Source organism: Sinocyclocheilus grahami, unplaced genomic scaffold, assembly GCF_001515645.1.
Source record: "Sinocyclocheilus grahami isolate Dianchi unplaced genomic scaffold, SAMN03320097.WGS_v1.1 scaffold23.1, whole genome shotgun sequence".
NCBI lineage: Eukaryota > Metazoa > Chordata > Actinopteri > Cypriniformes > Cyprinidae > Sinocyclocheilus > Sinocyclocheilus grahami.
This window is the reverse complement of record NW_015505202.1, coordinates 1,977,053-1,994,174: the sequence shown is the minus strand read 5'-3', so window position 1 is coordinate 1,994,174 and position 17,122 is coordinate 1,977,053. Positions and strand designations below refer to the sequence as shown.

The window sequence follows — 17,122 nt, the reverse complement described above, 5'->3', positions numbered from 1 at the left end:
GACAGCCCCACAACATTACTGCTCTAGAGGAGATCTGGATGGAGGAATGGGCCAAAATACCAGCAACAGTGTGTGACAACCTTGTGAAGACTTACAGAAAACGTTTGACCTCTGTCATTGCCAACAAAGTGTATATAACAAAGTATTGAGATGAAATTTTGTTATTGACCAAATACTTATTTTCCACCATAATTTGCAAATAAATTCTTTAAAAATCCTACAATGTGATTTTCTGGATTTTTTTTTCTCATTTTGTCTCTCATAGTTGAGGTATACCTATGATGAAAATTACAGGCCTCTCTCATCTTTTTAAGTGGGAGAACTTGCACAATTGGTGGCTGACTAAATACTTTTTTTCCCCACTGTATAGAGTCACAATTGCGAGATTCAAAGTCAAATTTCAAGAAATAAAGGCACAGAGATATAAAGCCACAATTGGGAGATATAAAGTTGCAATCACTTTTTAATTCATTTGTATTTTAAGGCTTCCATACTACGGTTAATCTTAGTATATAACTAGATCTGCTTCATTTCCAATACAAAAGATTTTTTCCACAACACCCCAGGGCTGTTCACTCAGCCTGTGGTTTTGCACTAGGATAAGGAATGTTTGAAGTCTTGTAGGGGTTCTGGAAGTCTGTAAATGTCTAATACCATAGCAAAACACTGTTCAGTGATGGTATCATGTACTACATTGAGTGTCACGGTGGGTGAGTGAGATTCTGTTGACGTGTGCTGGCTCTGACACGTGGTACACATTGTGTGTTTCCTGCCCTCTTTCTCCAGTTTTTCTTTCATACACTTCCAGACATATATCTTATTTAACATCACAAGCCACCAGAGACTGAACTGGATATCATTCTAGCTGACAAGCCACTGATATTTGCTAAGCTCTTTCACGGTACGTGATAAGGGGTTAGGACATTGGAAATGCAGCCTAAAGCTCATTCACTCGAACAGGAATCTGCTACCTTGGACAATCCCCAGATCGCTTTACAGTGGGACTCTTGTTCTTGACCTGTCCTGGCTTCATGCCTCATGGAGGGAGGTGGGGCCGTGAGGAGGGGCCTTTGAAAGTGTGTCCATTCCTCAAAAGCTGATCTTTTATCACCTCCAGCTCCAGCTTGAGTCCTGTGCCTCTGTGGCCTTTTCTCTATTCACTATAGGCTGTCTATTTTCAGAACAACTGATTCTTGTCTTCTCTTCTTTAAAGTTTTTTTTTTTTTCAGACAAACAGAAAAGCCTTTTCTACAGCAACACTGGATAATTTGCTGTAGGAGAGGCTTTGAAGCTCATAGTTAATGGAAAAGGGGAAATTCTTCCACTAAAGGAAGCAAAACAAGTCAATGCAGAGGACATTGGGTTTCCTTCACAGACATATACACAACTGTTATGATATGCTTCAGTACAAAGCCACTGAAGTGTATAGTTTGAAGCAGGATATTGTGGCATTTTTCAGTTGGTGTCGGTGTGGACTGACGGTGAAAAACTTTATGAGCTTCTTTATTCAATAAAAAACCCAGTGACCAGCAAAGTCTGATTTTCGAACAAATTACTTTTTGGTGAATCACAAACACTCATGAATCAGTTGGAATAGATTCTCAATTTGAATCATAATGTCCAACTCCATGAACCAAGCACTGCTATTATTGTATTTATGACCAATAAATATTGACACATTGTTCACATACCAATTTAAACAAAGACAAAAATAAAGGAATCGATGAAAATATATACCACCCAATTTTGTTCTTTACTTTTCCTGAAATGTATTGCTGAAACAATCCCAGAACTCTTAAGGAATCACAGTTGGAACCAGAATCATTCAGTTCTTTATGATTCCCATCTCAGTTATAAGTGAATAACAGATAATGTATATGGGAGAGAGATGATAGCAGACTTTTGTATTGAACTGTAAGCTGAGAAGCCACAACAGCTTGAAGAGTATTCAATAACAGTCCTTTTTAAGGGGCCATGCTTTCTTCTCTGCACAGGAATAAAGACCAAGACCTATTCAGTGGCACTCCTATTAAATGCACTGTGAATGTATGTATGAACTCTGTGTTACATATATAGGTGTGGTTAGTGCACAGCTTCAAATCTATTATAAGGTGTCCCATTCTCTCCCAACCCCTAATTCCCATTAGACTGAGGCTCAGTGTACAGTAGCCATCCAAGCAAATATGTATTGTTAACAAGATCAGAGACTCCCTCTGTTCTCTTTAATCCATTAATTGACTTTTGGTTCGACCCAGTGATTTGGACTCACAACAGCGGATAAAGCTTTTCATAACTATCGTCATAGTGCTTGACTCACTTCCACAGCATACTGTCAATCAGATTGCAATATGGGGAAAGATGAAATAATGTGTGCATGGACTACTTCTTCAACAAGATCTTATGTTAAAATGAATGCAAAAAATAATTAAAATATTTTTACACGCATGCAACGTAGTTTCTCACTTAAAATGAGATCATAAAACTGCATGCATGATAGTTATAAAATGGCAAAAATTGTAGGCTATACATTTGAAAAACATTTGGTGTTGGAAAATTGCTCAGAAACTGCTAGTAAATTTCACAATTAATTATAAAGTAACAGACTGAATTAAACATGAAATTAAGTAGAAAAACTGAAATAGTATAGTATTTAAGGAATAATTGATGACAGGCCGTTGAATTATTAGAAAAATAATGCACACCCGAGGTGTTGATGCGGCCACGATGCGTGCATTATCTTCTAATAATTCAAAGGACCCGAGTCAATTATTCTGCATAGCCTATACTACGGTTACCACACCTCAAATATTGTTCAGATGTTGTATTTCAAGACATTCGTCAGGTTTTTGTCCTTAAAATGCTCTTGTGTGCAGGATTAATTTCCTAAGCGGTCAAGACCTGCCAGGAAATACTTTAGCCATCAGCAACACTGGATAATTTGCTGTAGGAGAGGCTTTGAAGCTCATAGTTAATGGAAAAGGGGAAATTCTTCTAACGGAAGCAAAACAAGTCAATGCAGAGGACATTGGGTTTCCTTCACAGACATATACACAACTGTTATGATATGCTTCAGTACAAAGCCACTGAAGTGTATAGTTTGAAGCAGGATATTGTGGCATTTTTCAGTTGGTGTCGGTGTGGACTGACAGTGAAAAACTTTATGAGCTTCTTTATTCAATAAAAAACCCAGTGACCAGCAAAGTCTGATTTTCGAACAAATTACTTTTTGGTGAATCACAAACACTCATGAATCAGTTGGAATAGATTCTCAATTTGAATCATAATGTCCAACTCCATGAACCAAGCACTGCTATTATTGTATTTATGACCAATAAATATTGACACATTGTTCACATACCAATTTAAACATAAAGACAAAAATAAAGGAATCGATGAAAATATATACCACCCAATTTTGTTCTTTACTTTTCCTGAAATGTATTGCTGAAACAATCCCAGAACTCTTAAGGAATCACAGTTGGAACCAGAATCATTCAGTTCTTTATGATTCCCATCTCAGTTATAAGTGAATAACAGATAATGTATATGGGAGAGAGATGATAGCAGACTTTTGTATTGAACTGTAAGCTGAGAAGCCACAACAGCTTGAAGAGTATTCAATAACAGTCCTTTTTAAGCTTTCTTCCTTTCTTCTCTGCACAGGAATAAAGACCAAGACCTATTCAGTGGCACTCCTATTAAATGCACTGTGAATGAACTCTGTGTCTCTGTGTTACATATATAGGTGTGGTTAGTGCACAGCTTCAAATCTATTATAAGGTGTCCCATTCTCTCCCAACCCCTAATTCCCATTAGACTGAGGCTCAGTGTACAGTAGCCATCCAAGCAAATATGTATTGTTAACAAGATCAGAGACTCCCTCTGTTCTCTTTAATCCATTAATTGACTTTTGGTTCGACCCAGTGATTTGGACTCACAACAGCGGATAAAGCTTTTCATAACTATCGTCATAGTGCTTGACTCACTTCCACAGCATACTGTCAATCAGATTGCAATATGGGGAAAGATGAAATAATGTGTGCATGGACTACTTCTTCAACAAGATCTTATGTTAAAATGAATGCAAAAAATAATTAAAATATTTTTACACGCATGCAACGTAGTTTCTCACTTAAAATGAGATCATAAAACTGCATGCATGATAGTTATAAAATGGCAAAAATTGTAGGCTATACATTTGAAAAACATTTGGTGTTGGAAAATTGCTCAGAAACTGCTAGTAAATTTCACAATTAATTATAAAGTAACAGACTGAATTAAACATGAAATTAAGTAGAAAAACTGAAATAGTATAGTATTTAAGGAATAATTGATGACAGGCCATTGAATTATTAGAAAAATAATGCACACCCGAGGTGTTGATGCGGCCACGATGCGTGTATTATCTTCTAATAATTCAAAGGACCCGAGTCAATTATTCTGCATAGCCTATACTACGGTTACCACACCTCAAATATTGTTCAGATGTTGTATTTCAAGACATTCGTCAGGTTTTTGTCCTTAAAATGCTCTTGTGTGCAGGATTAATTTCCTAAGCGGTCAAGACCTGCCAGGAAATACTTTAGCCATGCGTTTCTCTGAAAATAATTGCACTCCTTAGAACATTCGTCAGCTAATCAGATTTAAGTATTCAACAGCCCCGTAGTATAAACTCTGATAGTGACGTAGTTTTGATAGTAGATTTACAAGAAGAGATGAGACGTAGTGACAAAAACCTGACGAATGTCTTGAAATACAACAATAATCTTTATTTACAGTGTAGCAGGAGAAAGAACTTCACTTAAAGGGGTCATCGGATGCAAAATGAACTTTTCAAGTTGTTTGAACATAAATGTATGTTGGAAGTGTGCGTACACATCCATCCTATAATTATAAAAATTCATCCAGTGTTTTTTTTTAAATCCCTATTTTAAAATCTCCTTTCTCAAACCAAGCTGTTCTGAGATTCCTGTCAGAATGACGTAGTTCTGCACAGGCCCCTCCCACAATAGTTTGATTGACAGTAGCGTTTCAGCACAGACTGGACTGGTGTCTTACCTTAGACCCGCCCTGAGTGAGCTATCACCAGTCTGCCATTGTGTTGACTCAGGTGCGGGGGAAGACAAGATGTCTCCGATTAAGCGATTGAGGTGCTTTATTGTTGGATGTAATAATGAATATAGCAATCAGTCAGTTACTCCCGACATCTGAGCTGCTGAAGACGCAGAGGATTAACCTTACTTTCGCTTTGAAGTGAATGCGCCGATCCCGATCAGCCTAAATGCGTCTATGTTCGCTCGAATCATTCGTGATCCAGCCTCATCTACAGAAGAAGTGAGTATAAGGGTTTTTTATGAATCTTTGCAAATCACCTTTCCTAATAATGTGCTAATTAGCAAGTTTCACGCGTAAACAGTCTCTCTGAGAGCAACTCAGAAGAGAGGGGCGGGGCCAGCAGAGCTCATTAACATTTAAAGCAACATGGACTATAATGGCTTGATAAAAACAGCTCATTTTGACGGGTTTAAAAAGGTTTTTTTACACTTACATTGAGAAATTTTAACCAAAGTATGTTGTAGACTTTTAATTAAGACCCTAAAGAATCATATCAACTTGTGCAAAATGAACATCCGATGACCCCTTTAAGCAGTTTTGGAAATGCAGTACCTCTATTAACCATATAAGATCAGACCTATGAACCTAAACAATCCAGCTTTTTTGCTCTTCCATCGTGTCTTTCTAATCATCCAGCTTTTTTAATTGGACCTCATCAATGTGTCAAACACCAGATGAGGCCACTGACTGTCCTTTGTGTCTTCTGCAGCAATCGTCATTTACTCCCGACATCTGAGCTGCTGAGGACAGAGGATTAACGTTACTTTCGCTTTGAAGTGAATGCGCCGATCCCGATCAGCCTAAATGCGTCTATGTTCGCTCGAATCATTCGTGATCCAGCCTCATCTACAGAAGAAGTGAGTATAAGGGTTTTTTATGAATCTTTGCAAATCACCTTTCCTAATAATGTGCTAATTAGCAAGTTTCACGCGTAAACAGTCTCTCTGAGAGCAACTCAGAAGAGAGGGGCGGGGCCAGCAGAGCTCATTAACATTTAAAGCAACATGGACTATAATGGCTTGATAAAAACAGCTCATTTTGACGGGTTTAAAAAGGTTTTTTTACACTTACATTGAGAAATTTTAACCAAAGTATGTTGTAGACTTTTAATTAAGACCCTAAAGAATCATATCAACTTGTGCAAAATGAACATCCGATGACCCCTTTAAGCAGTTTTGGAAATGCAGTACCTCTATTAACCATATAAGATCAGACCTATGAACCTAAACAATCCAGCTTTTTTGCTCTTCCATCGTGTCTTTCTAATCATCCAGCTTTTTTAATTGGACCTCATCAATGTGTCAAACACCAGATGAGGCCACTGACTGTCCTTTGTGTCTTCTGCTGTTCTCTGTTCCCCTTCAATGGGTCTGACTTCTCCTCTCCCACAACACAGCTGTCCACCTTGACTCTGACCACTACTGTGCTGCACAGTTTCTTCTTTCTTCTTCTCTAACCTCTTCTGACAAACTCTATCTCTCATTTTGTGCTTCCCCTCCTCATCTCGCAGGCTCACTCTCCCCAGGAGCTCCAGAGTGGTATAAATGCAGCTCTGCTTCCCCACAGTATGAGCTCATTCCCAACTTGGCAGCTCAGAGGAGTGAGCGGAAAATCGACACGAAAACACATCAATGGCAAAAAGTCGTAGAGGAATGCAGAACTAAATATTCTTATCGCAAAAACATTTATAAGGAGCATGTAACTGGCTCCAAGCACCGGGTTGCTCGGTTTTGTTGAAATAAAACATTATTAATAAGGACTTTTCCTAATCCTTGAACAACTTTGTAATGATAAGCTGCTATCATGTTTAAGCTCAGCCATACCAATAACTGGAAGTAATTTTTGGTCATTAGAAATCTTTTGAAAAGTAATTCCAGATAATTACTGTCATAGGCTGTGTGCTAAAATCCAGAGTTTTTAACTAAATGACGTTTTAACTAAGAATGACAGTTCTTATTTTGATTAATTTGTCCATTTAGGAACATATGCTGGTTAGGTATGTTTTGACGCTGGGATGCTGGTTTAAGCTGGTCCTTTGCTGGTTTATGCTGGTCCTTTGCCAGCACGTGACCAGCATAAACCAGCAAAAGGACCAGCATAAACCAGCAAAGGACCAGCTTAAACCAGCGTCAAAACATACCTAACCAGCATATGCTGGTTTTTTTCAACAGGGGTGGCATCCACTGTGCTGACATGGTGGAAATGAAGGCATTATTACCGTATTGGAAAATGATTGTCCACATGGTGAAATATGAAGCCAAGAAAAAGAGACATGTTGCTGAAGCAAACTTCTGTCTGCAGCAGGAATGTCTTACTTCTTGCAGTCTTACATAAATGTTTCTTTTTCCCATTACAGTAGCTGTGTAACAAAAAACACATTTCACCCACCACTTAAAGCAATAGCTCACTCGAAAACATTTTGTCATCATTTACTCTGTTATTTCATCCTGTATTTAGAATGCGGCCATTTATACGCTTCAAAAATGATTTAAAAAAGCACCTTTAAAGAATAATAAAAGTGGTTCAGATGACTTGTACACTAATATTCCAAGTCAAAACATACTTTGAAAAATATCTAATTGTTTTAGCCACTCATTTCTTATTTCTTCTTTTGTGTTCTGCAGAAGAAAGTCATACAGGTTTGAAATGATATATGGGTAAGTAAGTGATCATTTTTGATTTTCATGTTCATTCACTGATAATCTGTCCATCTACTGAACATCTCAAATTTAATTTCCATTAGAGTATATTCTTACCATATATACAATAGACAACTGTTGTGTGCACTACAGCATACCTGAAAACAAACAAACGCATGATTATAGATGATGGGTATAAAGCGATTTCTGTGAAACATTAAGCTTGATCCACGTCTGAGAGGAGTTGGGTAAATGATTTGGTCATGTTGGAGATTCCCAGCAGTGTTCTGAGTGTGAATAGTCATAATGTCAGGACTGGCAGACAGAGACAGCTGTACAGAGTCTGATGTGACTGCTTTGCAGATGTTACCACAGACACACTCCAACACTCATCTGGACACCTGACCCCGTGAAAGGACTCCCATAGTAATGGCCACTTTAAAGTGCTCCACGTCAGCCCTGCACGAATGCGTGCTGTTTTTCAAGCCGTTCTGAGGAAGAACATTCATATATGCCATAAATATTGCACTGAAACGCTGAGAGGTTTTATATCAGCGCAGTGAGCTGATTGGAGAAAGGGCTTCCCAAACAGCTGAGCAAATATTAAATTCTGCTGTAGTCATGGCAGATTAATGCACATATTTGGGATAATAGTCCTCCACTTTGGAGCTTTGGGTTCTCTGAGGGAGGGAGGATTATGGGAGAAAGAGGAACAGAGAAAGAAGGATTATAAATGATTCTGTCGTTCTCTGAGCCAATTTCAGTTCTTTCAGATGCCCAGAGCAATATCTAAAGAAGACATAATTCAGTCACACATGTATGAAATGACACTCTTTCCAACATGAAATGAAATGCCGGCATTAAATATCATCTTGATGTGTTAAACATTAAACCAAATGTCTTTAGTAAGCTTCTCACATACAGATTCTTCTGCTTTCCTGATCACATACCTTGAACAGAAAGTGATAACACATTGAAAAGCAATCAATTGGGCTTACTTACTTAAACTGAGCTGTTGTGGCCATGTAGGGGAAGAGAGCAGAAATCAAGCTGTCTAACCCTGTGTTCAGTTATGACAGAAAAATGGCCGCAGAAAAAAACAGAGAGTAAAATCTGCTGAGAGGCTCTCTATAAACAATCACAAATATTTACGGTGGACCTCACAGTGAACCGCATAGCACGGCTTCGTTGGCTCTCACACTTGTATTTGCTCTGTAAGCACAGGTGATTATCAAACATTGATTGCCAGGATCACTGATGTTTTAAAAGAAGAGTTCACCCAAAAATAAATATTTTGTCATTATTTACTCATCCTCATGCTGTTACGAACCTGTATGCTGTCTTTATTTATTTATTTTGCATGTTGGTCACTATAAATTACTTACTTATTTCACATTATTACAGCATGCTATGGAAGCCAGTTTCTGCCACATAATAAAAACCATTAAAAAGCAATTGTGACTTTTTATCTCAGATCTTTTTCTTAGAATTGCAAGTTCACATCTCACAATCCTGCCTCGCAATTACGATTTTATTTCATAAGACTTTTCTTCTTAGAAATGCAAGTTATAAATTCCAAATTGCAAGATATAAACTCTCAATTATGCATTTGTATTTCACAACTGCAATTTTCTCAGAATTGCAAGGAAAAAAGCCAGAAATGCAACATACTGCATCTACTCAGAATTGTGAGATAAAAAGTCACAGTTAACTTTTTTTATCCCATGATAGAAACAAGTTTCCATAACATACAGGTTAGAACAAAATGAGAATAAACAAATAATGACAAGCGTTTTATTTTTGGTTGAACTATTCCTATTATAAGTTAATGCTGAATTCTCTTTCCCTTTAAGGAGAAAACTAAGCTGAATAGCAAACAGGGTTGTGTTGGGATTAGATAAGAATGACAATAGCAATTTACACTCCAACCATGACAACTGGGAGTGACTGGAGGAGCAGGCTGAAAGCCTCCTAAGGCAGCAGACTCATGTGGATCTGTCTGCAACTGGATTGTTCTAGAATGACTAAAGCCACATCCTAATGCATAAAAGAAAACTACAATATAAACCACTGCTCATGAGCAGCCTGCCTAAAATACAAAACAGAGTGTGTGGCCACAATTTCAATTTTCAAAAATATATTCTCTTATAAACCACAGACTTACTTTCTAAGCTGTCAGAATATATATATATATATATATTCACAGCATAAGCTCATGCATAAGCAAAGAAACAAACAGAACAAAGACCTTTTCATCTCCTGGGTTTCAAATGTGATTTCTAATCCAACGCTGAGACACGTTTGAGCCTCCCAGTGCATTGTAGTCATCTGCACGACCGCAGTTTTCCTTCACCACAGCTCAAACTAATTACCAGACGTACTTCACAAGCCAAACAAACTGCGGCCTGCATTCTGTCTCTGATACTGCGTAATGATACATTTCCCCTTTGACACTTCACAACAAAACAAACACAACTGCTTTCCCTTGTACTTTCCCTGTAGCTTTAATAAGTGTAGTAGAGCACCATCCTTTAAAAACAACAACAACAAAAACCAATATCATGTACCCATATTAAGTGGCCTTAACAACTATGTACTTACATTTAAATTAATAATTTGGTACAATGCACTTATTGTGTACATACATGTTTTTACATTGTCCTTATATTTTAGCATTTAATTTCATCTGTAATTAATTTCTGTAATTAGATTTATAATTACACAGTTGACCCATCCCTTACACCTTAACCCACCCTTAAACCTACCCATACCAACAAACCTGTCCCTATCCTTACACGTATCCCTCCTCAATAGCAGCAAAAGTGTTTTGCAATACAATATGAACACAATAAGTGCATTGTACTTAATCTTTGATGTAAGTACATAGTAGTTAAGGCCACTAAATATAAAGTGGGGCCAATATGATTATTAAAATTGTAAATATTTAACCATTCATACAGACTTATTTCATTAGACTTCATTCAAAAGGACACAAAACTATTCAGTTCTGCTACAATGTTTTCTTCCAGCCTAAAGCATTTGGAGCACTTATGCCTGCCAAAATTGTGAAACAGGAAAAAAAGAGACAATTGTGGAGAATGGATAGGACAGTTTTATGGTTTTTTAAGAGGAAAAAAAAAACAGTGAGTCGGATGAAGGGAAGAAAATGTGGCTTCTTTTCCTGCTGCATTCTTTCCTTCATCAGGAATTCACTGAGGTTTTGGCAGGCAGCTTTATATCTCCTTCACTTGAAGGAGGACAGATTGTATGGAGAGTGCTGGGATAATAGTACAGGAGACTGAGCTGTAAATCAACATACAACTTTTCTACTCCATCTATTCATAAATAACAGCCATAAGACTGGGTCAAAGCAACCTCACACTACTGGTGATTTAAAAAAAAAACAGCACATAAATAAAATTCTCGTATTACACACAGCCTCTTCCAGATTTTGTTTTAATGTGCTTTACTAATCTCACTTTTGGTATTTCAATATATTTCAAAGAGCCCTGCCCGGACAAGGTTTTTTTCTCGACTTCTTTCCATCTGATGTGGATTCCAGCGCTGTACAGCGAGCATCGCTCCTCTGGGGCACCAGCAAGACCAGGCTCATCACAACAGCACTGTTAATGCATGTCGGTGTTGCAGAAGATTTGTGCGTGATCTCAAACATTTAGTGTCTGGCCAAAGAAAACATCATCCCTGTCCATGACAGCAGGAATCTATCTGAGAGAAGCTTATAAAAACAGAGCGACGGCGCTATAAAAGAGTGGATTGTGACAGCGAGTTTGTACCAGCAACAAAACCAACATCCCATCCTCACATTAATCTGCTCAGAACAGCCGCATTTGACACCAGCTCGGTGCTCTATTCAGGACAAAGTTCAAAGATCATGGGCCTGTTACAAGACAGTTACACTTGCATACTGACACTATGGGAATAAAGCTCTCTAGGGCCTTCCCATACTTCACAGCTAAAGTGAGTAAGCTCTTTTCTACACTGCAAAATTGTTTTGTCATGTGGACGAAAATGTGCTTCAATTGGTTTATTCTAATAAGAATATTTTATATAACCAAGTAGGTGTCATTTGGAACAGATATTGTTTTAGTTGTTCTATAATAAAGTCATTTCCCCCCTTTTTTTAAAGGAACCATTTAGCCAAACATGAAAGTTTGCTGAAAATGTACTCACCCTCAGGTCATCCAAGGTGTAGATGACTTTGTTTCTTCATCTGAACAGATTTGGAGAAATTTAGCGTTACATCACTTGCTCACCAATGGATCCTCTGCAGTGAATGGGTGCCGTCAGAATGAGAGTCCAAACAGCTGATTAAAAACACCACAATAATTCACAAGTTATCCACACGACTCCAGTCCATCAATTAACATCGTGAAGTGAAAAACTGCGTGTTTGTAAGAAACAAATCCATCAAGAAGTTAACTTCAAATGAGTCTCCTATCCATAATATTGCTTTCTCCAGTGATAAAGCTCAGGAGAGAAATACTCACAGATCGAGTACTGTTCAAGCCAAAACAATTCTAAACAAATATTTCAGTGGATTTTGATGTGAGACATCAAGAGGGGATGGACTTTTTCAGGAAGGAAAATGCAAAGCTAAATTTCTCTATATCTGTTCCAATGAAGAAACAAACTCATCTACATTTGGGATGGCTTGAGGGTTAGTATATTTTCAGCAAATGTTCATTTTTAGGGGTCATGCCAAGTTCAAATGGCTCTTTAGAAGTATAGTTCATCTGAACATGAAAATCAAAATGATTTGTTCTTCGGGGACATCAGACTTGATGCTTGCTGTCACATTTTACTTGAGAGCTACACAGAAGATTTTCTGTAAATAATGGAAACTAGCTGTTTGCTTTCAAGCTTGTTCTTCACAGAAAGATTTTTTAATGCTACAGCTCTGGTGCATGAAACTTTGATCTGAAAACAGATGATCTAGTGTTTTAACAGTGATCTGGGCTTATGGTGCATGAGGTGTTGGATTTTTAAACGCCCCATATGTTGCTAACAGGAGACTCAAGCAGCATAAATGAGCCACACATAAGAAATCCAGTTTCTGTTGTGCAACGTTAAAGTTAAATGATGCAAAGATGTGCAATAAATGTCCCGCACTGACTTTCTGTTATTCTCTTGTGTATCCAACTTTAGCTCAAGAGCAGGCACAGCTGTAAACAGTGCTCAGACTCTAAGATCAGTACTGCTCCTTTTTAATTAATAGCATGAGGACTCTGAGACTGAGATGAGATGATGCAAAGACTGGGCTGCAGCTGCGTGTCCTCTTGTTCAACCTCTATCTGTTGTCCATTTAAGCACAAAATCCAGTGAGAGAGCCCAGTCTCCCTAATATTCTGCCAAGCACAGGCTAATACATCCCCCCTCCCCAGCACATCCCCAACATCGAATTCTCAGAGCCAACAATTTGCATGCTGGAGACTCCCAACATCTTTAAAAAACTAAATCTAGCTCATCCTTCTACACTTATATGAGAAATGATGAAGATAAATGAATCATCTTCAGGAGTTTAGATATTATGTACTGCTGCCAGTGCAGTGTCTGGATTTATGATGAAGATCCAGTGCCACTGAGCAGGCCAGTTCTGAAACCGTTAACAGTCAGTGAGGACCAAATGCGAAGCAGCTGTTATTATACAATACTTCCTAAATGACCCATAACAATCGCCTCAGGGGGACTGGCACAACCTGGGCAGATTGTAAACCACTGACCTTACAGGTACAATCCCATCTGAAGACTTCCTAAGCCAATCTGCAGTGAAGGTGTTGCAGATTTATGTGCATAGTTTTCCAGGGTGTTGAGTGAAGAGGATGCTGAAAGCTGTCAAACTCAACTTCTAAGCTTGGCTTTAAATTCTATAAAAAAAATAGCACCATTTAGTTCCATTTTAAGTTTCTTACAATAACTGAGTTTTTTAGCATTAAGAAGAGAGAAGTCAAAATGTTTTTTATGGTAATCAACATTGTGCCACAAATGCTGACAAATTTGTTGCGTTGAACCAGTTCCATTTGTATTGAATCCGAAATATTGAGTCACTTCTGTGACTCGTTACATTTGACTGTGAAGTCTGAAATAGCCAAAATATTTTATCCTTGTTTGCAATAATCAAAACAAGCTGATATGAATCTATAGTCAAAGCTGACAATATAATAAGCTTGGCAAAAATTTGACAGCGCAGCAAGATTTTGTACAACAGAATAAACTTCTGAAAATGGAAAATTTGCAGAGCCTGAAGCAGAGTTTGGGAGACCCAGCAGCAGAGTTGATTTATTGCAGGGCGTCTCTGCTCTTTATGTGTCCATAGCACAAGGGCTTCCTCTGCGGTTTTTAAATGGAAGCCAACACCTAGCAGAACAACTGAACACCTGTGTGGGGCTGCACACATCCCCTTGAAGGTGTGTGCCTTGTACACAAAGGGATAAAGAGAAATTCACTTCAGGCTCACAATTCCCCTAAAAAGCTTCCATGAAACATTAGATTGAACCATGCACGTTCCTCATCTTCTTGGACGCTGATAAACATGAACTTCTGACATGCTCCTTTAATGGAAGAGTCATGAATGTTCTGCCAGTAAATGATAAAGTGAGCTCAATTTTCCACATCAGTCAGGAGGCGGGTCTGGACAAGTTTCACAGCACCCAACAGAATCCCCAGATGTAGAATAAGTGGCCCCTGTGTGCACACTCAATATCACGCGAGTAAGAGTGTTGATATTCAGACCAATGAGTGTAATGTTGCTTTTATAGGAAAGTTCAATAAACAAACTTACATTTTAGAAACAATATTGTTTGTCCAAATTAAGCCAAAGCAGAATCGACCTGTGTGTCCCTGAGCATCACTCGCTAGCGGGGTTTCATTCCTAAATGAATCAAAACAAATCGTATGATTCAGTGACTTGCTCATGAAGCCACTTGTCACCACCTAATTGTGTAACAATGTAACCTGCAGAAAATCCCCACCACGAAAAATCAACAGACCCGACTGACAGACTGTCTACAATCTGCAAACACCGAAAAGCGGATTGATACAAACACAAACAGTGAAAAGTCAGAACGCTTTATAGAACATTGTAGGAAATATGGTTTAGGAATATGTTACCAGGATGGTTAAACACATAGGAGAGTTCTCAAGCCAAGATATAGTCAGGCACACACCAACTCTACAAAATCTCTCAGCTTGGAGAGAAGGAAAAGGAGTGACTGCTTCTACTGCATGCTGCCCATACAGAGACACACACACTCCAAACAAAAGAAGCCAATCAATCATTCAATACACCTGGACCTAGCTCCTCCCATCACCGGCTATGTTTAACAGCTTGGAACCGGCTATTCTTAACAGCTTGGAACACTGCACAGCCAATCAAATTCGAGGCTCGGAACTAACCGTTTGATTAGTTATGAAACTTGTGTGATAGTGCAGTTTTGTCTCTTGTGATTTTTATTTAGCATGCACATTTGTGAGTATGACTGGTTATAACCCCAGATCATAAAGCTATATTGGGATAATTTACTTTTCAGTGAGAAAATTCATTACTTTTCCACGACATTCTAATTTATTGAGATGCACCTGTAAGCATTTTACATTTAATGTTTATAAACAGAAAACTGCAATGAGCTATTATGAAACTAATTTTACTCACTAATTAATAAGGTGGGAAAGTTGCAGAGATTCAGTTATGTACAAAGGGAAATTTCAAGATGAATTAGAAAACATTAACCACAAGTATTACAGTGCAGGAAGGGTACAAAGACTGAACATTACAAAGCTGTTTTGTACAAATCATCAGGATATAAATCAAATTCAATAGGAATCAGTTATGTCTTTGATGAGCACATAGAAACTGCATGCGAAACACAAGGAACACAAAAACAAACAAAAAACAAGGAGACTAGCAGAAAGCACTGATGTTGTTGTGACAGAAAGTGGTGGGAGAGGCTGAATTAATATCATATGCTTGCTGCATATAGTATATTTTGTTCAAAATTGCCTGTTGGCCATATGAAGCACAGATGAGTCTAGTTTCAAAACATAAAGACACCCAGTGAACTGAATACAAAAATGTAATCTTAATTCTATTTAGTTCAATGAAAGGCAGCAAATTGATGAATCTATATTTCTCTTTGTTTCTGTTTGCCCTTTTATAAAACATGGTGAAATATAAGGTAAAGTAACTGCCCCCCCCCCCTTAATTCGGGATCCAACCTATGTTTTTCTCACTTTGGCTGGAGCTGCAGTACAGAACATCCGTGGAGCAGCAGAATGCCTAAGCGAGTCCAGAAAGCTTTCAGCACTTTGTAATCCTTCAGTTCTTTTCCTAATGACTGACCTTAAAGCTACAGGGTTGTGAGAGATATTGTGCTGTGGTAAAACAGCAGGGCAGCATGGAAACATTAATGTGTAAAAAAAAAAAGTGATTCCAGCCATCATCAATTATAATTATTTATAATTTGCAGAAAGACTGGAAATAAACTAAAAGTTAAAATTAAAGAGCTCAGAAATAAATCCTGCAGCTTTGTTTAAAGGGGTCATGTGATGCGATTTCAATTTTTCCTTTCTCTTTGGAGTGTTACAAGCTCTTGGTGCATAAAGTAGATCTGTAAAGTTGCAAAGACTAAAGTCTCAAATCCAAAGAGATATTCTTTATAAAAGTTAAGAGTCAACCACGCCTACCTAAAACAGCTCGTTCTAACATGCCCCCACATGTCTATGTCATTATCTGGGAAGATTTGCATAACGCCACCCAAATGTTCACACAAAGAAAGAAGGCGTAACTTTTATTCTCGCCTATAAAGTAGTATTGTTGCTGCCGCCATGTCGTGTGTTTCATTGTGAAAGCGAAACTACTTTGTTTGGTCTTCCAAAAGAGGACGATATCCGCTTCGTCATGCCTAGAGTTGATCCGTGCTGGTCGCTGAGGAAATACATCAACTTCGCGCTGTGGATCGCCGGATCGGCTTTCACCGTGGACGAAGCAGAGTCCAGCCCGGGGTCGTCACATGTGGTTGCCGCTCCTTCGTCGAATCCGCCGGCCGCACCATTCTCAAGCCCCGCCGGCCTCCGCTCACTCTAGCCCACCATGTGTGACGCTGTGTGTTTCGTTGTGAAAGCGACGCACTGGATGCAACAAATGCCTCGTTTATAATGGGTTTTAATGTTTTTGTCTCGTCGCTAGCTCCGGCCGGGACACTGCATCACAGTATGGTAAGGGGTGTAACATTTCCGTCACACGTTTGAGGTATTCGGCCAATCATAACGCACTGGATAGCTGCCCAATCAGAGCACACCTCGCTTTTCAGACCGATGAGCTTTGTAAAAATCTACGTGTTTCAGAAAGGCGG

The 17,122-nt window shown here is 38.5% G+C and overlaps 1 protein-coding gene and 1 long non-coding RNA gene across 2 annotated transcripts in view; both read right to left on the bottom strand.

The window, feature by feature from the left end:
- The window catches only part of prss23 (serine protease 23), a 30,195-nt gene extending 18,229 nt beyond the window's left edge, over positions 1-11,966 (bottom strand). The window contains exon 1 of the mRNA XM_016245287.1: positions 11,946-11,966. The gene's annotated coding sequence lies outside the window, so the exon portion shown is untranslated. The remainder of the gene's footprint in view (positions 1-11,945) is intronic.
- A 78-nt stretch (positions 11,967-12,044) lies between these two features.
- LOC107560986 (uncharacterized) lies at positions 12,045-15,070 on the bottom strand. The gene is made up of 3 exons (XR_001605789.1): positions 14,883-15,070; positions 14,554-14,643; positions 12,045-12,079 (listed from the first exon to the last, which is right to left on the bottom strand). It is a non-coding gene; the product is annotated as an uncharacterized lncRNA (long non-coding RNA).
- Between the last annotated feature and the right edge of the window lie 2,052 nt (positions 15,071-17,122).